Below are 27665 nucleotides of genomic sequence, written 5' to 3' on the forward strand. Positions count from 1 at the left end.
AATGACCTGCTGTGTTTGGAGAATGGCAAGTGTACCCACCAAGAAAAGATGGAGAAAAAAATGAGTGAGGATGAAAAGCCTAGTTATAAAGGGCACTGATTCCTTGCCAAGAAATTTGGAGTTTTTCATGATCTGCCAGATGTTACCAAAAACACCTTACCTGCTAAGCTGCCAAGATGTCTCTAGAATTAGATGTTTTTCCCCTGTAGCCAGTAAAGGCTTTTTTTTAGCCACAGCCCTCGGTCTTCTTAAAATTCAGGAATAAATTACAAAATCTCTAGATTTCACTCTTGGGAAGAAAAGAGAAACTTCACTGGGGTTGGAGTAGACTTTTGAACACTAAACTATCCCGCTGACCAATATCATCTTTGACACTGGGAGAAAAAAATGAATAACTGGCCCTGGCCAGTAGAGCTGCCTTAGAATAGCAAACACCGCCATTACTTGGTTTGTATACTTATTTGAGTAAAAATAAATGAAAGTGAAAAGATTTTAGCACTTGTAAGTTTATACACTTGGACCTCATTTTAGTGCTTGGAAGAAGAGAGCTTGTAAGCAGATTTCCCCAGAAGGGGTAGGAGAGAGAGAAAATAAAGACATAAAGTCAGTAAACAAATCCATGAGGCTCTGCCAAATGATCCTGTTTCCCCTTGAATGCTGTATCTGTATGAATTGCACACTGATGACAAATGGAAGACCTCCATTTACTGGCAGGGCAATCCAGAGAATTCGCAACTTCTGATGTATAGCTCCAATTTCTATACTCTGAGAAAACTTTCCTTTCCTTATGCAGCTCTTTAGAATTCTCCCTTGGGGATTCGTTGCCTACAATGATGAAAAGACAGGCAAAGAAAGGAAACATCAAATGGAACCCAAATGATGAGAATAAACATAAAGGGAGTTTCCAAGGGCTATTTGCTGCTGAATGAGTGCAGTCACGTGCTATTGTGCATATGTCACGCGATCCAGGTTCAGCCTAGTCCCAGAGGTCAATACCCATTACTAATCAAAATGGCCTAAGAATCATAGTGCTACAATCACATAAGTGAGAGCAAGTGGCTTTTATTGTACTCTCAACATTGACAGCCAAACATGTGCTTCAAGGCTAGAAATTAGTGGAAGGGATAATTATCAACTAGCATTGGAACGGTATTCTTATTCTCCAAACTAATGATTCCATGTGCAGGAAATTCCCAAGAGCAACACACATGGCTTAGCACTACACTTCTACCTTCTCCACATATAACTACCCACCACGAGCAGACACTTTTCTCAGGAAGAGCAATTTCTTATAAGGCAGTGAGCACTGAAGATTCAGTCTCTTTTCTTCACTCTCCTCCCTTGACTGTTTTAAGTTTAATGATTCAGAACCACTCTACAGAACTCACATCTTTCCTTACGTGGGTTGTCCCAAAGCCACACTGGGGGATGGGTGAGGCTAATGATCTAAGTCAGGGGAGAGAAAACTTTAGAAAGCTTGTTTGTTCTCTGAAATAAGTCACATTCCCCAAGCAGCATTATCTGTCATACAGATGATATTTCAATTTTTATTTTCCAGACTCTTCTATGTTCTCATTGAATCCAAACTAATGCAAAATCCAGAGTTTAGTCATAGAAGATATAGGATCCCAATAAATATCGTTGCAATTCAGAAGCAGTACTATCTTTACTTTCTTCTTAGTACTGTGTGTAGGTGTGCATGTGCAAAACTAAACGAAAAGTTGCTAAGTTCATAAAGGCCGTGGAAGTATAGTAGAGTGGAAAAGGTAATAAACTGGGTCATGGATATGCTATTAATTAGCTGGGGAACTTGTATGAATGACTTAAACTCTATTCTCTAATTTCCTCCTCTCTAGTAATTATTGAATACAATATCTTTACTTTAAGATATTTAGCATTCCGAAATTCCAAAATGCTAGTTCTCTGTTTACTATGTACATGACTCACTTTTGCTTTCCCGGGTTACGGATAGCTGTGACCTGTTGGTGGTAATACACACACACACACACACACACACACACACACACACACACACACACAAATGCTTAGTGAATGGAAAGAAAAAAAGTGATTATGTGTATTACCAATAAATTAAAACCTATTGAACATGCTTATTCATTTATTTGACAAAAGCAGAAAAGCAAGGGAATTCTGCCATCAAAATTTGAATGGTGGTAGACTGATAGAGCAATACTGAAAATACTAATTTAGAGACTGTGAAAGATTAGATTATTAATGAGCAAATATTTACTCTTTCCTTCAACCATCAAGGGAGGAATGTGTTTCCCCATCTCAAAAATGTTGGACTTGGCCATATAAGTGATTTGGGGTAATGGGATGTAAGTAAAAATACAGTTTAAAGTCCTTATCTGGGGCCTTAAGAGATAGCTCATGTCTCTTCTTCCCCTTGCCTTTCTATCATGAAAAGAACATGCCTTGGTTATTGGCCATTCAGTGATGATGAGGACACATGGAGAAGAACTGGACCCAACCCAGAACTAGGAGCCAAGCTAAAAAGAGCCCAGGTTAGATCAGTTGAAACTTATCTGATCCACAGATACCAGACTAAGAAAAAAATCTCTATCATTTTATCTTTCTAATATATTGTGGTTGTTTTTTATGCAGCATCAAATAGCTAAAGACAAATGTTAGGGTGAATGTGGAAGAAAGAGAACACTTAAACACTGTTAGTGGGAATGTAAATTGGTACAGCTGTTATGGAAAAGAATATAGAAGTTTCTCAAAAAACTTAAAAATAGAATTATCATATGATCCAGCAATCCCACTACTAAGTATATATCCAAAGGATATGAACTCAGAATCTTGAAGAAATATCTGTGCTCCCATGTTCACTGCAGCATTATTCACAGTAGCCAAAATATGGAAACATAAACATCCTTCAAAAGATGAGTGTATAAAGAAAATGGAGTATGTGCATATAAACAAAATATTATTCAGCTATATAAAAGGAAAACCTGCCATTTGTAACAACGTGTATGAACCTGGAAGGCTTTATGCCAGAGAAGGACAAATACTGTATGGTATTACTTATATGTGGAATCTTTTAAAAAGGTGAATTTATAGAAATAGAGAATAAGAGAATAGAATGGTGGTTGCCAGGAGCTACGAGAAGAAGAGGGGGAAATGGGGAGATACAGGTCAAAAGGTACAGACTTTCGGGCTTCCCTGGTGGCGCAGTGGTTGAGAGTCCGCCTGCCGATGCAGGGGACACGGGTTCGTGCCCCGGTCTGGGAGGATCCCACATGCCGCGGATGCGGCTGGGCCCGTGAGCCATGGCCGCTGGGCCTGCGCGTCCGGAGCCTGTGCTCCGCAATGGGAGAGGCCACAGCAGTGAGGGGCCCGCATACCACAAAAAAAAAAAAAAAAAAAAAAAGGTACAGACTTTCAATTACAAGAAGAATAAGTTCTGAGACTCTCACATACAGCATGGTGACTATAGTTAATAATACAGTATTATATACTTGAAAGTCACTGAGCATAGATCTTAAGCTTTCTCACTTCACACACACAAGAAAGAATTAATCATATGAGTAATACATGTTTAATTATCTTGATCTTGGTAATCATTCCACAATGTATAACAAACCACGTCATATACTTTTAAAATATATAATTATATTTGTCAATTATTCCTCAATAGAATTGGAAAAAATAGCTGCCAAGACTCAACAAGTTCAATTGCACACTTTACTTTTTATAAAATTCAAAGTCACAGCACAGTCAGTAAATGCATTTATTATTTTTACATATCTTCAGGTAATTCGGCCCACCACAGAAAAGACCACTTGATATGTAAGAGGACTGTCTTCCACCACACTCACCTTGGATAGAACTGCATAATTAACTTCACTTACTTTTACCTTCAGCAACCATGAGTTGAAACACCACCATTAACAGAAAGTTCAACTGTCCCTCCTACACTCTAAAGAGCCATCACCATGGCTCAGGGGAGATTGACTTAGTTAAATATTAATACAATTTTCATTGCTTCTTCATGACATGGTGAGTCTTGCTGAGGCCTTGAACCTTCCAGAATTAGTTGTACCAAACCAGCAAGAAATTTCACTTTCAATAAGTGGCTGAAGAGAATTTATATTATTAACACATTGGAGTGTTATAATGCTTTCATCAGCCACCTGAAGCTCTAGGTTACTTCTACCAAGCAAGACTCTGGATTCTTTCCTTTGTTAACATTAAAACACTCCACAGCTGTACTTCTACAAACTTCAGATCCTTACAACTCAACATCAAAAAAACCAAACAACCCAATTAAAAATGGGCAGAAGACCTGAATAGACATTTTCCAAAGAGGAAATGCAGATGGCCAACAGGCACATGAAAAGATGCTCAACATTGCTAATCATCAGGGAAATGGGGATCAAAACCACAATGAGATATCACCTCACACCTGTCAGAATGGCTATCATCAAAAAGCGATCTGTGTTTTAACAAACCCTCCAGGTAATTCTGACACATGCTAAAGGTTGAGAACTCCTGGTAAAGAGTTCAAGTTTTGGTGATAGGGCCAAATGGAAAGATTGGGGCCAGGTTGTAGAGGGACTTGTGAACAGCTCAAGTAGCCTGGACTTCGCCATAGGCAACTGTGTAGAGAGCAGTGATCAGGATGTAATTGTCCTATGTTGGGGAGAGAGCTGAATGGTGTAGACTTAGGTGAGTTTCCTAGTCAATCTTTTTAAGTTTGAAATGTTTCTATAATTTGGTATTCTTTCTTTAATAAACTGTTCATTTATGCATTTATTGTATTTCTATAAGATTACAGCTTTGTTATAAATCTTTGCTCTTTTAATTTGAGGTTAGTAAAATTCTGAGATATTACTGATACTAATATTCATCTTAATGAGTTAAGTTTTTGGAGAAGTAATCTAATATTTCTATCCTTGAAATTAAAAAAAGTATTTTCTTCAAATTATAATCTTATCAGATGACATTTGTCTGTAAGCTGCATTCTTTTGCAGTTTGGAATGATTCATCATGTCTTTTTCTCCAGAAATAGACTTCTTCAAGGAGTTCCTAAAAGGACATTGTTAAGAAAATATCCTCATGAACTTTATTACCTTCTTACTGGAATTTTCACTTTGAAAAGTCCAATTCGTATTGCAGCATTCAATAGCCAAAGTTCACACTCTCCAATGATAGAATGAAGTGCACTAATTAGACCCACTTGACAGTTCCTGAGGCAGGAGAATGAAGAAAAAAAAAAAATCAAATGCCCTTAGAGATCATTTTTAAAGAGTAAATACCTGCTTTCCCAAATGGAGACCCTTTGAAATAAGTGGGTACTTATATTTTGGCTGCCATTTTAGGAAGCATCAAGTGACCGTTACAACAAATCTGGGAGTCATTCTCCCACTCCATCTCCCTATCCTTTACCTCCTGTAGGGAGTTAAAGATAAGAATGTAAGGAAAACACATCTTCTTCAAAGAGACCTGTTTTTCTCACTGTGCTCTAAAAAGTGTAAGGGCTATTTTGTTTTCTCTTTCCATACTGGTTTTCACTTATATGTATGTATGTATTTGTCAGCTTGTTTCTTTATTTGTATGTTCATGTATTTACTTATTTAGTGAAAATGACTGAGGTGCATTTTCTGACTTCTCTATTTTTTATTTTTTTTCAATTTCTCCTTTGTTCTCCCTTAGTATCTAGTCTCCACTTTCATGGAGAAGTATCTACCAGTAGGGTTTTATTGACAAACAGGAGGGATGTAGTCAGTGTTAGAGAAATTTAATTAAAAATAAAATCTCCTCCCAATTCAGAAAACCACTCTCCTCAAAGAGGTTTCCAAAATAATTTTTTTATTGAATAAGCATTAAGCCAGACGTGCATCACAGGTAAGTCAATAAGGAGACTGCAAAGACAGAGAAAAAAAATCTCACTTTTTTATAAAGCCAAGCAGATACAACCCACTGCATACATGCTCACAAGATAAACAATAACTAGTCCTAAGTAGGAGGACTTGACAGCACTACTTGTCACACATAGTTTACCCTAGATCCACCTGGTCGTTGGGGTGGCCATCTGTGGTAGCTAAATGTCTTTTTCCAAGGGAAAAATAAACTTCTTTTAGCTTTATGACAGAAAGCAGTTTGGGAGAAAGACATCAGCCCCACTAAAGGTAGGCTACTGCCCTTACGTAGAAACTGCAAGGTAAGGCTGTTATCTTCCTTGATGATTACATTTGAAAGATGTGGTTCCCAGGTCCTTAAAGAGACATTTCTGGATCCTAAAGCTGGTAAGAAGATTATTTAGTTTTTAAAAAATTTACTGTACATTTCAACCAGAGAAAGAACTTTCCGTTCCAAGCTTTCCAAAATAAATGTTCTAAGAAAAGAGAGTGGGGTGAAGTCTCTTCTCTTACTTTCAATAAGAAGTATTAAGCCTTTTGTTTTAAATTTGTAATTGTCCTTACATCAGCCAAATACATCACACTAGGAATCAGAAAATTAGGCATCAGTCCTTGATTTCTCTCTCAGTGGCTGTTACTTAGCATTCTATGAACCTCAGTTTATATTAGGAGTTCAGGCTAATAACCACAAAATATCTAAGACCTTATATATAATGTGCCAACAGCAGAAGGACCAACAGCAGTAGGGCTTGTTGGATAAACATAATCTCAGCCTCCCTTCCAATACTAAGTCAATGTACATAATTTAAGAGTACTTCTGATGATTCAGCATGTTTCAGAAGCATTAATCTAAAGTCATGGTTCTCAAAGTGTGGCCTTATACCAGGAGCATCAGCATTATCAAGGAACCTATTATAAATGGAAAATTTGAGCCCAACCAGATCTACTAAATCACAAATCCTGAGTACAGTATCCAATAATTGTATAATCATGTGTGCGTGTGTGTATTTGTATTTGAGTAAGATTTGCTGAGATAAAATCTACATATTGTAAAATTCATGCTTTTCAGATTACAAATCAATTAATCCTGACAGTCTTGTAACCATGACCACCATCAAGACATGAAACATTCCTATTACCCCTAAAAGTTTCATCATTTCCCTTTATACTTAATTCTCAACTTAACCTCTAATCCTAATGACAACTAATCTGTTTTACAACCCTATAGTGTTGCTTTTCCTAATGTCATATGTGTAAAATAATACATTGTGTAGATATTTGAGTCCAGCTTTTTTCACTTAGTGTAATGCATTTGAGAATCATTCATGTGTATTGTTTTATACTATATATTTTTGAATTTTCTAATTATTTTTCTGTTATTGACTTCTAGTTTTATACCATTATAGTCAGAAATATGATTTAATATGATTTCAATCTTCTTGAATTTGTTAAGACTTGTTCTGTGGCCTAACATTTTATCTATTCTGGAGAAAGTTCCATGTGTGCTTAAGAAGAATGTTCCATGTGTGCTAAAGAAGAATGCTGCTGCAGGATGGAATATTTTGTGTATGTCTATTAGGTCCATTTTGTCTAGCCAGTGATGAAAGTGGAGTATTGAAGTCTGTTACTATTGTACTGCTATTTCTCATTTCAGTTAAAAAGGAGAGACCACTTACAAACTCATTTTTTGAAGCCAGCATTATTATGGAAGAAAGCTAGAAAAGTATACTACAAGAAAACAAAATTACAAACCAATATTCCTGTTAAAAATAGATGCAAACTCTCAGCAGAATACTAGAAAACTGAATTCAACAGTACATTAAAAAGATCATACTCTGTGACAAAGTGGGATTTATCCCTGGGATGCAAGGATGGTTTGATTTATGCAAATCAATAAGTGTGATACACCACATTAACAAATGAATGTTAAAAAATCATAATCATTTCATGATTTTGAAAATGTAACATCTTTTCCTGATAAAAACTCTTGAATTAGGCATAGAAGAAATGTACCTCAACGTTATAAAGGCCATATATAAGAAGTCCATAGCTAACATCACATTCAGTGATGAAAACGTATAGCTTTTTTCTAATATCAGCAACAAGTCAAGGATGCCCATTCTCACCACTTCTCTCCAACACAGTACTAGAAATGCGAGCCAGAGCAATTAGAGAAGGAAAACATATAAAAGGCCTTCAAATCAGAAATGAAGAAGTAAAACTGTCTCTGTAGATGAAATGATCTTATATATAGAAAACACTAAAGACTCCACCCAATAAACTAATAACTGAGTTCAGTAAAGTTGCAGGGTATGAAATCAAGGTTCAAAAATCAGTTGTGCTCATATACACACAAAAATGACCTATCTAAAAAAATAAATTATGAAAACAATCCCATTGAACATAACATTAATAAGAATACAAAAAGTAAATATAAGCAAGGAAGTGAAAAATCTTTGCTCTGAAAACTGTAAAACACTGAAGAAAGAAATTGAAGAGGATACAAATAAATGGGAAGATATCCTGTGTACATGTATTGGAAAAATGAATATTGTTAAAATGTCAAAAATGCCCAAGGAATCTGCATATTCAATTTCTATCAAACTTCCAATGGCATTTTTCACAGAAATAGAAAAAAAAAATTCATATGAAATCATAAAAGTCCCCAAACATCCAAAGCAATACTGAGCAAGAATAAAGCTGGAGGCATCACACTTTCTGATATTAAATTAAAAACCCATAGTAACCAAAATAGTATGATACTGGCATAAAAACAGACAAATAGACTGACTAAAGAGAATAAAGAGTCCAGAAATAAACTTACACATATATGGGTGACTATTCTTCACCAAGGATATCAAGACTATACCACGAGGAAAGGATTGTCTCATAAATAAATGGTGTTGAGAAAAGCTTATATACAGATGCAAAAAAAATAAAAAGAGAAAAACAAAGAAGAAAAGAGAATGAAATTAAACAGTTACTTTATACCACACAGAAAAATATCAAATCAAATGGATTAAAACTTAAATGCAAAGCATGAAATTATAAAAACTCCTAGAAGTACATAGGGGAAAACTTCCTTGACATTAGTCTTGACAATGATTTATTGGATATGACATCAAAAGCAAAGGCAACAAAAGCAAAAATAAACAAGTGTGATTAAGTCAAACTAAAACACTTACGCACAGCAAAAGAAACAATCAACAAAGTAAAAAGGTAACCTATAAAATGGGAGAAAATATTTGCAAGCCATATATCTAAAGAGAGTTTAATAACCAAAATATGTAAGGAACTCATACAACACAATAGTAAGAAAGAAATTAATAATAATAATAATCCGATTTAAAAATGGGCAAAGGAACCGCATAGGCATTTCTCAAAAAAAAATACTAACGGCCACCCCCCTGCCCTCCAAGGCCACTCCAGGCTGCGTGGGTCCTTGGGGGCACAGGAAGGAGGCCAGGGGGATCAGGAGAGGTAGGCAAGGGGGGCCCTCTGGGAGGAGTGGGAGAGGAGCAGAGGGCGATTGCCCCACCCACTCGGGCATGGGCAGCCTGCTGAGCTACCAGGCAAATCCCCTGCCCTCCAAGGCCCCTCCAGACTGCATGGGTACTTGGGGGCATAGAAGGGAGGCCGGGGGTTCAGGAGAGGCAGGCAGGAGGGACCCTCCCAGACCCCAGACTGAGGAGCAGGAGAGGAGAGGAGGGTGTTTGCCCCACCCACTTGAGCCCAGGAAGCCCGCTGGGCTCCCAGGTGAGGTCCCCTGCCCTCTGAGACCAGGGGTGGGGGGCATGCCTGGGCCCCTTCTGTTCCTTGAGCCTAAGCCCCACTCCCCACAGCCCCCCGGGCCTTTTCCAGCCCTGTGAGTACTGAGTATTGGCCCCGTCCACTGCAAAAACCTCACCCTTGTTCAGGCCCCACTCTCCACAACCAAGGTCTTCCCCTCTCTTATTTTTTCTTTTCTCTCCTCCACTTTTTTACTATTGTAGTACTAATGTACCTTCCAGTTGCTAATTCATCTACATTTTTATTTTTACATTCTAACATATCTGTTAGTTTCTGAGTCTAATTTTACTTTTTACTTTGTTATACTTTTTTTTTTTTTTTTTTTTTTTTTTTGCCACCTCATGCAGCTTGCAGGATCTTGCTTTGTGAGCCTGGAGTTGGGTGGAAGCTCCTACAGTGGGAGCTCCAAGCATGAAACACTGGACTAACAGAGAACCTCAGACCCCAGGGAATATCCATCAGAGTGAGGTCTCATGGAGGTCCTCACATCAGCACCAAGACCCAGATCTACCCAACAGCCTACAAACTCCAGTGTTGGAAGACTCAGGCCAAACAACCAGTAAAACAGGAACACAATCTCACTCAAAAAAAGAAAAAAGAAAGAGAGAGATAGCAAAAACATATGTCACAGGTGAAGGAGCAAGGTAAAAACCTAAAAGACCAAATAAATGAAGAGGAAATAGGCAATCTACCTGAAAAAGAATTCAGAGTAATGGTAATAAAGATGATCCAGAATCTTGGAAATAGAATGGAAGCACAGATTGAGAAAACAGAATAAATATTTAACAAAGATCTAGAAGAACTAAAGAACACATAGACATGAAAAACATAATAACTGAAATGAAAAATACACTAGGAGGAATCAATAACAGAATAACAGAGTCACAAGAATGAATAAGTGAGCTGGAAGACAAAATGGTGGAAATAATTGCTGAGGAGCATAATAAAGAGAAAAGAATGAAAAGAATTGAAAACAGTCTCAGAGCCCTCTGGGACAACACTAAACACACCAGCATTCAAATTATAGGGGTGCCAGGAGAAGAAGAGAAAAAGAAAGGGTCTGAGAAAATATTTGAAGAGATTATAGTCAAAAACTTCCCTAACATGGGAAAGGAAATAGTCACCAAGCCCAGGAAGCACAGAGAGTCCCATACAGGATAAACCCTAAGAAAAACACACCAAGACACATATTAATCAAACTAACAAAAATTAATTCAAAGAAAAAATATTAAAAGCAACAAGGGAAAAAAAAAACATGGAGAGGAATCCCCATAAGGTTATCAGCTGATTTTTCAGTGGAAACTCTACAGGTCAGAAGGGAGTGTCAGGATATACTTAAAGTTATGAAGAGAAAACTTACAACCAAGATTACTCTACCCAGCAAGGCTCTCATTCAGATTTGATGGAGAAGTCAAAAGCTTTTCAGACAAACAAAAGCTAAGAGAATTCAGCACCACCAAACCAGCTTTACAAGAATGCTAAAAAAAACTTCTCTAAGCAGGAAACACAAAAGAAGAAAAAGACCCACAAAAACAAACACAAAAAAATTAAGAAAATGGTAATAGGAACATACATATTGATAATAACCTTGAAATGTAAATGGATTAAATGCCCCAACCAAAAGACACAGACTGGCTGAATGGATACAAAAACAAGACCCATATATATGCTGTCTACGAGACCCACTTCAGACCTAGGAACACATACAGACTGAAAGTGAGGGGTTAGAAAAAGATATTCCATGCAAATGGAAATCAGAAGAAAGCTGGAGTAGCAATTCTCATATCAGACAAAATAGACTTTAAAATAAAGACTATTACAGGACACAAAGAAGGACACTACATAATGATCAAGGGATCAGTCCAAGAAGAAGATATAACAATTGTAAATATTTATGCACCCAACATAGGAGCACCTCAATACATAAGGAAAATGCTAACAGCCATAAAAGGGGAAATGACAGTAATAAAATCATAGCAAGGGACATTAAGCCCCCACTTTCACCAATGGACAGATCATCCAAAATGAAAATAAATAAGGAAACACAAGCTTTAAATGTTACATTAAACAAGATGGACTTAATTGATATTTATAGGACATTCCATCCAAAAACAACAGAACACACTTTCTTCTCAAGTGCTCATGGAACATTTTCCAGTATAGATCATATCTTGGGTCACAAATCAAATCTTAGTCAATTTAAGAAAATTGAAATCATATCAAGTATCTTTTCTAACCACAATGCAATGAGACTAGATAACAATTACAGGAAAAAATGTGTAAAAAATACAAACACATGGAGGCTAAACAATACACTACTAAATAACCAAGAGATCACTGAAGAAATCAAAGAGCAAATCAAAAAATACCTAGAAACAAATGACAATGAAAACACGATGACCCAAAACCTATGGAATGCAACAAAAGCAATTCTAAGAGGGAAGTTTATAGCAATACACTCCTACCTCATGTAACAAGAAACATCTCAAATAAACAACCTAACCTTACAGCTAAAGCAATTAGAGAAAGAAGAACAAAAAACCCTAAAGTTAGCAGAAGGAAAGAAAGCATAAAGATCAGATCAGAAATAAATGAAAAAGACATGAAGGAAACAATAGCAAAGATCAATAAAACTAAAAGCTGCTTCTTTGAGAAAATAAACAAAATTGATACACCATTATCCAGACTCATTAAGAAAAAGAGGGAGAAGACCCAAATCAATTGAATTAGAAATTGAAAAGGAGAAGTAACAACTGACATTGCAGAAATACAAAGGATCATGAGAGATTACTACAAGTAACTATATGCGAATAAAATGGACAACATGGAAGAAATGGACAAATTCTTAGAAAAGTACAACCTTACGAGACAGAACCAGGAAGAAACAGAAAATATAAACAGACCAATCACAGCACTGAAACTGAGACTGTGATTTAAAATCTTCTCACAAACAAAAAGCCCAGGACAAGATGGCTTCACAGATGAATTCCATCAAACATTTAGAGAAGACCTAAAACCTATCCTTCTCAAACTCTTCAAAATATAGCAGATATAGGAATACTCCCAAACTCATTCTGTGAGGCCACCATCACCCTGATACCAAAACCAGACAAAGATGTCACAAAGAAATAAAACTACAGGCCAATATCACTGATGAACATAGATGCAAAAATCCTCAACAACATACTAGCAAATGGAATACTACAGCACATTAAAAAGATCATACACCATGATCAAATGGGGTTTATCCCAGGAATGCAAGGCTTCTTCAATATATGCAAACCAATCAATGTGATACACCATATTAACTAATTGAAAGATAAAAACTATACGATCATCTCAATAGATCCAGAAAAAACTTTTGACAAAATTCAACACCCATTTGTGATAAAAACCCTGCAGAAAGTAGGCATAGAGGGAACTTACCTCAACATAATAAAGGTCATATATGACAAACCCACAGCCAACATCATTCTCAATGTTGAAAACCTGAAAACATTTCCTCTAAGACCAGGAACAAGAGAAGGATGTCCACTGTCACCACTATTATTCAACATAGTTTTGGAAGTTTCAGCCATAGCAATCAGAGAAAAAATAGACATAAAAGGAGTCCAAACTGGAAAAGAAGAAAAACTGTCACTGTTTGCAGATGACATGATACTATACATAGAGAATCCTAAAGATGCTACCAGAAAACTACTAGAGCTAATCAAAGAATTTGGTAAAGTAGCAGGATACAAAATTAATGCACACAAATCTCTTACATTCCTATATACTAATGATGAAAAATTTGACAGAGAAATTAAGGAAACACTCCCATTTACCATTGTAACAAAAAGAATAAAATACCTAGGAATAAACCTACCTAGGGAGACAAAAGACCTGTATGCAGAAAAGTATAAGACAGTGATGAAAGAAATTAACGATGATACCAACAGATGGAGAGATATAGCATGTTCTAGTGTTGGGAGATTCAATATTGTGAAAATGACTATACTAACCAAATCAATATACAGATTCAATGCAATCCATAACAAATTACCAATGGCATTTTTTATGGAACTAGAACAAAAAATCTTAAAATGTGTATGGAGACACAAAAGACCCCAAATAGCCAAAGCAGTCTTGAGGGAAATAAACCATCAAACTCTTAGAGGAAAACACAGGCAGAACACTCTGTGACACAAATCACAGCAAGATCCTTTGTGACCTACCTTCTAGAGATATGGAAATAAAATAAACAAATGGGACCTAATGAACCTTAAAAGCTTTTGCACAGCAAAGGAAAACATAAACAAGACAAAAGACAACCTTCAGAATGGGAGAAAATATTTGCAAATGATAAAACTCACTAAGGATTAATCTCCAAAATATACAAGCAGGTCATGCAGCTGCATATCAAAAAAACAACCCAATGCAAAAATGGGCAGAAGACCTAAATAGACATTTCTCCAAAGAAGATATACAGATTGCCAACAAACACATGAAAGGATGTTCAACTTCACTAATCATTGGAGAAATGCAAATCAAAACTACAATGAGTTATCACCTCACACCGGTCAGAATGGCCATCATCAAAAAATCTACAAACAGTAAATTCTGGAGAGGGTGTGTGAACCTTCTTGCACTGTTGGTGGGAATGTAAATTGATATAGCCACTATGGAGAACAATATGGAGGTTCCTTAAAAAACTAAAAATAGAACTACCATATGTCCCAACAATCCCACTACTGGGCATATACCCTGAGAAAACCATAATTTAAAAAGAATCATGTACCACAATGTTTATTGCAGCACTGTTTACAATAGCCAGGCCATGGAAGCAACCTAAGTGTCTATCGACAGATGAATGGATAAAGAAGATATGGCACATATATAAATGGAATATTACTCAGCCATAAAAAATGAAATTGAGTTATCTGTAGTGAGGTGGATGGACCTAGGGTCTGTCATACTGAGTGAAGTAAGTCAGATAGAGAAAAACAAATACCATATGCTAACATATACATATGGAATCTAAAAAATAAATTAAAAGGTTCTGAAGAACCTAGGAGCAGGACAGTAATAAAGATGCAGATGTAGAGAATGGACTTGAGGACACAGGGAGTGAGAAGTGTAAGCTGGGACGAAGTAAGAGAGTGGCATGGACATATATACACTACCAAATACAAAATAGATAGCTAGTGGAAAGCAGCCGCATAGCACGGGGAGATCAGCTCTGTGCTTTGTGACCACCTAGAGGTGTGGGATAGGGAGGGTGGGAGGGAGGGAGATGCAAGAGGGAGGGGATATAGGAACATATGTATATATATAACTGATTCACTTTATTATACAGCAGAAACTAACACACCATTGTAAAGCAATTATACTCCATGAAGATGTTAAAAAATATAAATAAAAAATAAAATACGGAAATCCTTCCATTTGCAACAAGATGTATGATTCCTTTTTTAAAAAAATTAATTTATTTATTTATGTTTGGCTGTGTTGGGTGTTCGTTTCTGTGCGAGGGCTTTCTCTAGTTGTGGCAAGCGGGGGCCACTCTTCATCGCTGTGTGCGGCCTCTCACTATTGTGACCTCTCTTGTTGCGGAGCACAGGCTCCAGATGTGCAGGCTCAGTAGTTGTGGCACACGGGCCTAGTTGCTCTGTGGCATGTGGGATCCTCCCAGACCAGGGCTCGAACCTGTGTACCCTGCATTAGCAGGCATATTCTCAACCACTGCGCCACCAGGGAAGCCCCAAGATGTGTGATTCCTGAAGGTATGATGCTAAGTGAAACAAGCAAGACACAGAAAAGGGAATATTGTATGGGCTCACTTTTGTGTGGAATCTGAAATAGTCAAACTTGTTGAAGCAGAAAGGGGAATGGTGGTTAACATGACTGTTGGGAGGGGGAAATAGGGAGAAAATGGTTAAAAGGTACAAAGTTTCAGTTATTTAAGATAGACAAATTCTGGAGATTTACTATGTACACAGTACCTGTAGCTAACAATACCTTTTTATATATTTAAAATTTGCTAAGAGGGTAAATTTTATGTTAAGTGTTCTTATCATACACACACAAATAATAATAAAGGAGATGGAAGGAAACTTTGGGAGGTGGTAGATATGTTTACGGCCTTGACTGTGGTGATGGTATTGTGAATATATTCTTACTTCCAAACTCATCAATTTATTTACATTACATATCTACTGCTTTTTCTATGTCAACCATTACTCAACAATTTTTAAATAGTATGTTAGAAAAATAATTATAATTTATAGTCTAAGAAAGAAGAGAAAATGCAATCATATAACATGCTCCACTAAAACTATAGAAAAAGAGTGGGAGACCAAAAAGTAAAAAGAGAAAAGACTTTAAAAAAGCAACTAACAGAAAACATTTACCAATAGGTAGATATTAAACCAACTATATCAATAATCACTGTAAATATCAGTGTCCAAATACACAGAGTGGATTTAAAAGGAAACAAGATCCAATTACATGTTGTCTATAAGAAACCTACTTTAAATATAAATACACAAATTAAAAGGTAAGGGGTGGAAAGAAATACACCATGCTAACACAAATCAAAAGAAAGCTGAATTAACCATATTAAGTTCAGACAGTGCAGGCTTCAGAGAAAAGACAATTTTCAGGGTGAAAGAAGAGAATTCACCTAATGATAAAGGAATCAATTCTCCGGGAAAAACAAACCGATTCTAAATGTGTATGCATTTAACAACAGAGCACCAAAATACATGAGGCAAAAGCTGGTAGAACTTCAAGGAGAAATAGACAAATTCACTATTATAGTTGTGGATGGAGACAACACCCATTGATTAGTAATTATCATATCCAGCAGGCAGAAAATCTGGAAGGATGTAGTCGAAATGAACAACATGATCAATCAAATGAATATAATATAAATAGAATATTCCATCTTAAAACAGCAGACTACACACTATTTTCAAATTTACATGGAATTCACCAAGATATACTAGTATCCGAGACATAAAACATGTCTTATCAAATTTAAAAGAAGCTAAATCATATAAAGTATGTTCTCAGACCAGAGTGTTACTAAACCAGAAATCAATAACAGAAAGATAGCTAGAAAAATCTCCCAAAGTTTGGAGATTAAACAACACACTTCTAAATAACACCTGGATCAAAGAAGTCTCGAGAAATTTTAAAACTGTTTCAAACTAAATGAAAATACACTTTATGAAAATTTATGATACAGTGAAAGCAGTATTTAAAGTGAAAGTAAAGACATCAAATGCACATAACTAAAAAGAAGATCTAAATGTATAATCTAAGCTTCTACTTTAGAAAACTAGAAAATAAAGAGAAAACTCAATTCAATGTAAGATGAAGACAAGGAATAATTTTAAAAATAGAGCAGAAATCAATAAAACTGAAAAAGAAAACCAACAGAGAAAAAAATCAATGAAATAAAAGCTGGTTCCTTAAAAAGACTAATCAACTTGAAAAGCCTCTAGCCAAGTTAAACAACCCCCCCCAAAAAAAAGCAGACAAAAAATAAAAATTGTTAATAACATAAATGAAAGAGGTGTTATCACCACGGATCCCATGAAAATTGAAAGGATAATAAAAGAACATAAAAACAAGTTTATGTTCCAAAATTTGGTACCCTAGATGAAATGGACCAATTCTTTGAAAGATATAATCTACCAAAACTCACAGAAAGAGAAATAGATAATCTGAATAGACTTATAGCTACTAAAGAAATTGAATCAATAATTAATAATCTTCTAAAAAGAATGTAAGAAGCCCAGATGGGTTTACTAGTGAATCCTTCAAAATATTTAAAGAAGTGATACTAATTCTCTACAAACTGCTCCAGAAAATACAAAAAAGGGGAACTATTCTGAATTCAATCTATGAGGCAAGCACTACCTTAATACCCAAACCAGAGAAAGACATTAAAATAATGGAAAACTGCAGGCCAGTATGTCTTATGAACACAGATGCAAATATTCTCAACAAAATATTAACAAAAGAATTTATACCATGATCAACTATGATTTATCCACATTATGCAAAGCTGTTTCAGCACTGCAAAATAAATTGATGTAATCTATCACATCTACAAGCTAAAGAAACAAAATGAATGAGCATATAAAAAATACAGAAAAAGCATTTGAAAAAATGCAACACCCATTTATGATAAAAACTACCAGCAAACTGTGAATAGAGGGAAACACCTTTAACTTGACTTTTAAAATCTACCAGAAAATTACACTTAATGTTGAGGAACTAGTTATGTTCCCACTAAGATCAGGAACTAGGCAAGGATGGCCACTCTCACTACTCCTATTCAACATCATGTTGGAAGTTCTAGCTAAAGCAAAAAAACAAAAACAAAACAAAACCAAGAAAAATAAGTAAAAGGTATACAGGTATACAGCCTGGGAAGAAAGAAAAAAAGAGCTTTTTAAGTCCAACTGGTCTATTGTGTTATTTAAGACCTCTGTTGCCATGTTGATTTTCTGGCTGGATGATCTGTCCATTGATGTAAGTGGGGTGTTAAAATCTACTATTATTGTATTGTTGTCAATTTCTCTCTTTAGGTCTCTCAATATTTGGATTATATATTTAGGTGCTCCTGTATTGGGTGCATATGTTAACAAGTGTAATATCCTCTTCTTGTATTGATCTCTTTATCATTGTATAATGTCCTTTTTTGAATCTTTTGTTATAGATTCTTGTTTTAAAGTCTATTTTGTCTGATATGAGTATTGCTACCCTTGCTTTTCTTGTTTCCATTTGAATGAAATAGGTTTTTCCATCCCTGCACTTTTGATCTGATTTTCTATATTTTTATTTGTTTTCTGTTTCATTGATTTTTTAGCTCTTACCTTTATTATCTCTTTCCTTCTGTTTGTTTTGGATTTAATTTGTTCTTCTTTTTCTCATTTCTTTCTTTTTGCGGTATGCGGCCTCTCACTGTTGTGGCCTCTCCCGTTGCAGAGCACAGGCTCCAGACGCGCAGGCTCAGCGGCCATGGCTCACAGGCCCAGCCGCTCCGCGGCATGTGGGATCTTCCCGGACTGGGGCACGAACCCATGTCCCCTGCATCAGCAGGTAGACTCTCAACCACTGTGCCACCAGGGAAGCCCTTTCATTTCTTCTATTTGTTTCTGCTTCAGTCTTTCTACTTCTTTGCTTGGAATTCTAATTACACATATGGTAAATTGTTAGATATTGCTTTTCAGCTCTTAAGTGCTGTGTTCTGTGCTCTCTCTCCATTGCACACACTTCCTTTCTCTCTCTCTTTTTTCTCTGATATATCTTCTACTTATCTTTATAAGATTTTTTATATGACTCTTTTAGTTTCCATTTTTTTGATGAAATTCCCCAAGTCCCCATGCATGTGCACCTTTTCCACTAGATCTTTAAACATTAATCATAGTTATTTTAAAGTGTCTGTCTGATGACTCCAGTTACTAGGTCATCTCTAAATATGGTCCTTCCTTATTTGTTGCCTTATTTTCTTGACAATGCAGTTTTTATTTTTTCTTGTTTTCTATTTTGTCTTTTAATTTTTGATCGAATGCCATACATTGTATCATAATATGAAGTATATTCAAGGCTAAGATATGTAGTATAATACATAATATCTATATATTATTATTTATATGAAAATATACCCATCTTTTCTCAATCAATAAGTGTGGAGGATTGACTCAATCTCATCAGGAATTTAGCTGAGTAGATTTCATTGTTGTTCTGCTTACCTTCCACATGCACCAAGAACTTCAAATTTCCTTAATTATGCCTTGTATTTATAAAGGAGGCTCTGATAGTTAAAGAGTTCTTCTCAATATTTTTGCCACACCCTTGTCTCTCAGCCATCTCTGTACATCTCTGCTTACAGGGTGTATCTTTGTATGCTCTTTAGCCTTCTAGGAGTAGTAAACTCCTCTTGCTTGCTGTTCAATGCTTGCCAAATTGAGAATGGAAGACAGGTTCAGTTTTGTCCTGGTCCAGCCTCAGTGTTATGTATGCCCTGTGTTCCTGGGCCTTGGAGATAGGTTCTGTCAGCATTCTTTCCACCTGTACCATAGCAGGAAGCTAACCTCTGCCTTGCATCTGTAGTGTGGCTTGTGTAGGAGAGTTTATTACCTTCTCCACAATGGTGTGAGACCTCAAATGGTAATAGTGTGGGATCTTGGGCTCTATACATTTTCCTGTGATTATAATAAAGAAGTAAGAATTTACTAATGGCAATGGACTTCATTTTACATTACATATTTTTGATAACTATTCAGTTCTTTCTACTTTTAAGTCCTTTGGAATGCATATTGAGTGAAACTTCACACATATAGAGATCTAAAACATTTGAACAAATCACACATTTCCCTTTCTATATTATGGTTGATAATCAGCATTTTCTTTTTATTTTGTCCCTTTTCTCTTTTATTATTTCCTTGAAACAACTTTTTTGGAGCCTGGACATCATTCTTAAATTTTAGTTGGAGGACTGCTTTGCTTAATTGAATCCCACGTTGCCTGAGAGTGGTTAATTATCAGAACAGCCACCATGTTTTCCAAATCACATGAGTGAATGGCCTTTTCTTTGTGTGGTAAAAGAAATCAATCAGGCAGAACAATATATGTGGATAATTTAGAAATTTTATATGAGAAAAGGGGATCTATACACAACTACCATTCAAGGTCTTCCTGTCAAGGGTACTAGTCTAATCAATTATCACTTCTAAATTCACATGGTCTATTTATCTCTTGTGCTGAAGTGTTGAAAACCAAGATTAATGATAGCAATAGGGAGTGTAGCTTTTGCAAAAGATGGTGAAGAGATATCCTTGGAGAATCTTCTCTGTGTTATCCAATGTCTTCTAATAGACTAGTATGAAAGTAGAGGTATTTTGGTTACTTAACTTTCTAATTTGGGTATAAATGTTAAATATTACATAAATTATTCAGACAGATTGTATCTAATGTTATTTTCCCATTAGTTGAATGGTTCATTGCTTTATATCTAATCTTGTTTTTTTCCTGACTCTATTGCATAGACTGTAACAAATCCAATTGACTTCTCCTGGATATTTTTATAATCTTTCATTGCAATTTGCTCCATTTTGTTTGGAATTAACAAATTAGCTGACATTAAATGCTAAGATAGTAATAAATGATGATCATGTTAATATCCTTGTGTTACCACAATTTTGGTTAGTCTTATTTGTTTAAAGAATAGTGATAATAAGATTAAATTCATCAATATTATTCCCATGTGGTCAATACAAAGAGAAAAATAACAAAAACAAAACTTTTGTTTCCTCTCCTGTATATGCCTTTGCATAGTCAGCTATAACATACATGCATAATAAAAATAAAGTGTTATAGACAGTATTTAAAAAACTATTTTCTGGTACTTCACTATCTGTGGGATAAAGGTTCAACTTCTTAGCATGCATGATGTAGAAAAAGCCCATGTAAATCTTACCTTGCCCTATTTTTCTACCTTCACCTGATGTTTTTGCCTGAAAATGCAGTGCTATAAAAACCCTTAACTTATGACTAATCTCAAACATTTGGTGCCCTCTAAGAATTTTCTACCTAGGTATATGCCACTTCTTTTGGCCACTTCCTTTCCTTGGAATATCCATCCTATCTCTGCTCATCACTCAGTCTTAATATCCAGTTCAAATGTTACGTTGTGTTCCTGCCTTTTATTTTTCACTTTTTTTTCACAATAGTAAATACATTCTTCTATTATGGAACCTATCATAATATATTGTAGTTTTCTGTTTATATTTACATTTTATAAGAATTTTATTCTGTATTTCTTCCCTCCTAGGTTGACTATTGAAAGAGCAGTACTGTATCGTTATATTTACAGTCTCAGTGTCCTACAATATTACTTCTCATCCAACATGTATTCTTTGAGTTATAAAGGACTAAGTCACATATTTGATGATGTGTTGACTGAAATAATAAATAAAAGAGTGAATTTGGATCAGCACAGTTATATTTTTATGAGGAAGAAAAGCTTAAAATATTGATATATTATCTTTTGGCAATGACCACATTGCTTATCTGCAGAGAACTCTTTGAAAAATTTAAGAAAATAGAGAAAGTAGATACCAAAGACTGTTTTCCTTCATTTCTCTCATCCCAAGCACAGAGTACTTCTATTGGTAAGGTTCAAGCATTTTATCACAATTTTGTTGCTGCTACTTTATTAAATAGCATATATTTAGTGCTTATGTATTATGCTATGTGCTTTGAAACACTTAATTTTTATAACAACCTATGATCAGAGTTCTATTAATCTGACAAATATTCAATAGTTAATAAATGTCAAGCCCAGGTGGCTTATGCCGATTGATCTCAAGCCCAGTTGTCTCCACTGATAGCCTCATTAGAGTCTCACAGTTGCTCAGATTCAAAGATGCTGGCTCATGCTAACAAAACACAAACTAAATCAGTATGTAAAACCATAGTGACAACTTGCTAATTACCCATGGGACATGTAAAATTCTGGACCAATGGACAATACTTTCAGTTTAACCAGGATTGTCTGACTGTAGACTCGTAACACAGAAGTATGCTTGGTGATCAGTAGCTGATAAATGGAAAATGGAAGTTATAATGTAGGCTGTATAATTAATAGCATTGAATTCTGATGGGCCTGCCAGGCAGCCCAGGTATTAACTTCAATCTGTTAGGGTGTCCTCCCTTGCTGACCAGCTTGAATATTCATTGCCAATGTTTTACCCTGTCACTCACTTTTTCTGTATCTATTCCTTCACTGATAATCTTTCTCCTTATGATTGTCACAATCTTTCTCTTGGTATGTTCATATTGTCAGTCAGTCACTCTCTCATTTTGGTGCCCAGGAGTCTCCGTAAGACAGTTAAATTTTGAACATCTCTATTGTAAACCATCACAGCAAGAGTGAGTTGATATTTAAATTCGTCATGAACCAGTTACTGTACCAAATATTTTCTTGTTTTAATTTAATTTTCATAACAACCTTTGAAATAGATACTTTTTGTTTATCCCTGCCTTACAGATAAGGAAACGGATCTTAAGGAATTTAAAAATCCCTACTTAAGAACACAAAATGTTATGCAGAGAAGTCAGAGTAAAAATCAAGCTCTATGTGTCTTCAGAGCCTGAGTACTTAATATTGAGATGATTATGAGTTGATTTCATTACTTAGCTCTCAGAGAGAAAGATTATTTCCAGCTCCAGTTTTTTGAAGACATGCCATTGTTGCCACTATGTGCTTCCTATAGAGCTATTAGTCCCTTTTCACAAATGAAGAAAGTGATGCTTAGATAGGGGAACTGCACCAAATCATACAGCTAACAAGCAGCATAACAAACTAGAATCGAAGCTCTCCTGATTTCAACATTTTTTTTTTTTTTTTTTTCCTGCGGCACGCGGGCCTCTCACTGCTGTGACCTCTCCCGTTGCGGAGCACAGGCTCCGGACACGCAGGCTCAGCGGCCATGGCTCACAGGCCTAGCCGCTCCGCGGCATGTGGGATCCTTCTGGACCGGGGCACGAACCCGTGTCCTCTGCATCGGCACGCGGGCTCTCAACCACTGCGCCACCAGGGAAGCCCTCAACATTTTTGATCTTTCCACTCCATGATGTCGGTGAAAAATTTGCCAGTCTACTCAAATTAACCAGGGAAATGGAAATATTTTAAGTACTCAGCTGAAGAGGGGTTGTCTTCTAGCGGATGAGTTGCACGGAGTTACACTAACTTAGACTCTTAGAAACAGGTAGTTTTACACAATGTGACCTGTGTTTCTCAATCACCTTAGATGCTGACATTTAAGAGCTTAAAACCCTTCAGGGTAAAGTGATGAGCTGGTATTTCATGTAGTAAACACAGCAGACTATGAAAAATTCATTTGGAAAATATCATATACTGCTTTCTAGAATTTTTGAAAGAGAATGAAATAAGTTTTATCGCTTTTCACAAAAGGTTACATTCCTCCATGTAAGTAACAGATTTCTCTAGAATTTAATATACATAACATATAGATGACTATGATTAATTTTTCTACACCCTAAATTATCTACAAGCAGTATTCCCAAATATTTAAGGTTCACAGATGAATCAATTGGTTGAAAAAATATATACAAGCTTGCCTCCTTGTATCATTTTTCACTCAGCTTTCAAATGATAAAATGGTTGGAAAAACAGCCTTGCTTCTTTGGACCCAACAGTGATGTGGCAGGGGAAAAAAAGCCACATCACTTAGAAACTTAAGTGTTAATTTTCATTCTAGTGACAACAGCATATATAACTAACAAAAACTAACACCATCATAACAATCAGTTATGAGTTATTAAGTTCCACTTATATATCAGAGAATTATCTCTCTTCACATTAGTACCATAAATAACTAATATTAGTTACATTTTTAAAGTGAGGAAGGAAAAAAAAAGATTGAATCAGAACATCCTTTTGTAACTTGCTCAAAATCATGAAGTTAGTGTATCGGGTATGGTTCCACTAGGAAAACAGAAATAGAGATCATTTATAACACAAGAAATGGATCACACAGGTAGCAAAAGGTCAGTTAGAGGGCAGTGAGGCAGCCTAGAGGTTGGCAGTAACAGGAAGCCACTCTTACTCCTAGGCTAAAGGGACAAAATGAAGGAGACAGGCAGTGTTGTACCTAAGTTACTGAGTGGAAGATGGAACTATAAAAAGACTGGCTGTCAGAAGCTGAAGGTAGTTATGATGCTGCTGGTCAAGATATTGTCCAAGGCACAGAGAATAGGGACAATTTACTTTTGTTCTGAGGGCAAACAGACCTATCAAAACATGGGTTGATAGACACTTGTGATTAGTTTTAAGATCTGTGCTCTTTCCAGGTCACCATGTTAATTCTATGTATTTCCAAAATACTATACGATTTGGGGGAAAGAGTTTAATTCCCTGGGCCTTTTGTTCATTGTTTTGAAGAACTTCTGTAAAGCTGAATACAACCATAAAACTCAGACCTCCTGAAATTGTCAGTGTAGGATTCCCTCCACATCAATCTACCTATAAGGACTTAAAAGAACTGATGTTTTATATTTTAATTGAAACCATTTTCTTTCCATTGCATCAGTTTCTTGTTTGAATAGTAAATTGTAGTATGAACAGTAGATTTGTACAAAGCTAAAAAAAAAATCTCAATTACCTTTAGAGGCTTAAGGGCTTAAAATAGCTTATTAATCTTAAAAGACAGGTAGATCAATTCGGTAAGAGCTATATCTCCCAGAAAAATTCCTATATCATTGGAATTATATTCACCTGGGACTGAGCCTAAAAACAGGCTGGTGACATTCTATCTCATGACACTGTTAAACACCACAAAAACATTAGTGGCTGGACAAGCAATCAAAACATAGGATTGTATTACAGAATATGCAAGAATTGGACAATTTGTTACAAATTCTTTCCAAGAATTCTATTAGACTATAACTAGTCAGTAAATCTATATGGACAGGCAAAATCCAGGAAGTAGGAACAAACCATAGATGACTTTCTGCCAGCACTAGCTCAAGTGAAACCCTTAAACTCTAAGTCAATTTGAATACCAAGTTATACAAAGATTCAGACAGTGGAGATCCATTATGATCCTAATTTTTATTCTGAGCCTAGGTTTCTTTACTCAGGGGAGATGACCAGCAACAGTTTCTTGACATCAGGCTTGCTAAGAAAGTAACCGTGACAAGCAGAGTTGTGCAAATTAGATGACAGGCGATTAATATTCAAGGAGGAGAAGTTACAGCTGCTTGGCTATCCATTCCAATCTGAACTCACAGATCCCTTCCTACTGCAAGAATGCTAGGAAAACTCAAATGTCCCCAAGAGAAGACCAGACTAAGCCCCAAGATATTATTCTCCTCTTGGTGGGATAGGGCAGTTAGTGAGATTTGGAATTTGGAGTACTCAGAGGAAGAAAAGAAAATCCCATGATATAATCATCTTTGTATGTTATGAATGCCTCAGTACATAGAGAAGACAGGCCATTGATGAGATATGATAATATCAAAAGAGATAAGAACGAAAGATGTGTTGAATCCATTTGAGAATCTATCAGCAATGAATATTTGTCATTGATAAGTATCTAATAAAGAATGTGTGAAAGTCATCTTGATAATTCACTTCCAGTAAAGTTTGGTGGTGATAACATAGTGCCTTATCATGTGATTCTTACTCTTCTCTGAATGTGCAGTTAGGAAGAGCTGACCTAAGACAGTTTGGAGATTTTGACTGTGCAATAGGTAGGTGAGTGGGAAATGGCCATTTATTCTAGCAACTTTGCATGGATAGAATCAGGGATTCTGTTCTTACTTTGGTGTTTCATTTTCTTTATACAGCCTAAAATAGGCCCTATACATTTTCTATCTTCACTGAAAAGGAAATCAGACTAAAAGATAACAAGATCTTGAGTATAACTTTAATATCAATGTACTTTATAGGGTTAGATACATAAACTATGAACATTCTGTTTGAAACTTAGAGCAAACACAGTTGAAAGGAACTATTTTGAAAGACTATTATCTGATATATAAAAAGAGCTGCTGACTTATTTAGGGAGGAGATTTTTGTTAATGCCATGTTCAAATAATTTAATTTCATCACCTTTTTTGTTTTAAAATATCTGGTAGAAAAGTTGCTTACTTGGGCGTGTATGGAGTTTTGAAATAGATGGTCTTTTAAGTTTTAGAATTTTTAATGTATTGTGCAATACATTATTTCCAGAATGTTAGAACACTAAAAGACCTTGGGAATCTGGTCCAATTACATCATTTTCCAGTAAGTGGTAAGGAGGTTCCTTACCTCAAGTTATTAAGCAATTGGGGATCAAGAGGATTTCCTCAAGTCCATGAATTTTAAAATGTTACTCTAGCAGATACTTTGTCAGGAATAATACCTACAATCTCCAGAAATATTAATATAAGAGAAAATAAACTAGTAATCCTGCTAGAATGAGAAATATTAGACAAGTCCCGAGAATCAGGGATCAGTGGTGATTTCAGGTGTTTAACATACTGAGAGAATAACTAGTCAGTCAAAATGTACAAGGTACTACCAAGTTCTGCTTCCTATCAGCCTCTATCTAGTATCTGGGATACTGACTGTTTGGCCTCATCTTCTTTCAGCTATGACCCTAAACTGTTCCCTTGGATCACCATGTTTTTGACTACTGATTCTTTCCAGTTTGTATAATACTGAATCCTGATCCCTTCAGCTGATAGTCTGATCAAGGTCAAAAATTTGAAACAAAGCTATTCAAATCATCCCTAGAATTAGCAAGAAGTTAAAGTCTACTAGCCAACTGTCTTCCCAGGCTTACCACACCCTTCCCACTTATAACTTGACTGAAGAATTCTGTGACATACTTAGCTCCTCTCTGAAACTTGCCTTGAGAGAAGTATTTCCATTTGGAGACAACAGACAGAGCTAGCGTTTGGAAACCCTGAATGTCCAGAATAATGCTCAAGGCTTGGTCACTTCTAATTCTAATTAGGCATCCAGTCAGATGAACTGTATAACTCCATTCATTATCGAGCTCTTTAAGCCTCAGAAATCCCACAATGATCACTGGCCAACAATAAAGCTTCTCTCTTCTCATCTAATAACTGCCAAATATTATGTTTATACTTCCAAATGTAAATGATACTTCAGCTATCCATCAGCTGAAAGCCAAACGTGAAGTTCACCCAAAAGTAAAACAGGCAGTTAGCTAGGCAATTGCTTCATTTTCAAAAGTTCTACATTAAATTCAAATGTTATTCAAGGTTACTGCCATTCATATTAAATTGACATTTAGAAAGAAAATATGAATTCTTTCCTAACCTTTAGAAATAACATAGGATTTAGACATTTCAATATTGTTTCCATCTCCCTTACTTGTGTTTCTTATCAGTTTATTCAGTGCCCAAACAATTATTTCTTAACTTTGACAGGATGTGATGAGCTGGTCTAAGAACAGCAAC

The 27665-nt window shown here is 35.8% G+C and overlaps 1 long non-coding RNA gene across 1 annotated transcript in view; it reads right to left on the bottom strand.

Annotated features, from left to right (window-relative positions):
• LOC136793682 (uncharacterized) overlaps positions 1-27665 on the bottom strand; it is a 98151-nt gene that overhangs the window by 47782 nt on the left and 22704 nt on the right. The window lies entirely within an intron of this gene.

The sequence above is a fragment of the Kogia breviceps genome, chromosome 2 (genome assembly GCF_026419965.1).
Source record: "Kogia breviceps isolate mKogBre1 chromosome 2, mKogBre1 haplotype 1, whole genome shotgun sequence".
Lineage (NCBI taxonomy): Eukaryota > Metazoa > Chordata > Mammalia > Artiodactyla > Physeteridae > Kogia > Kogia breviceps.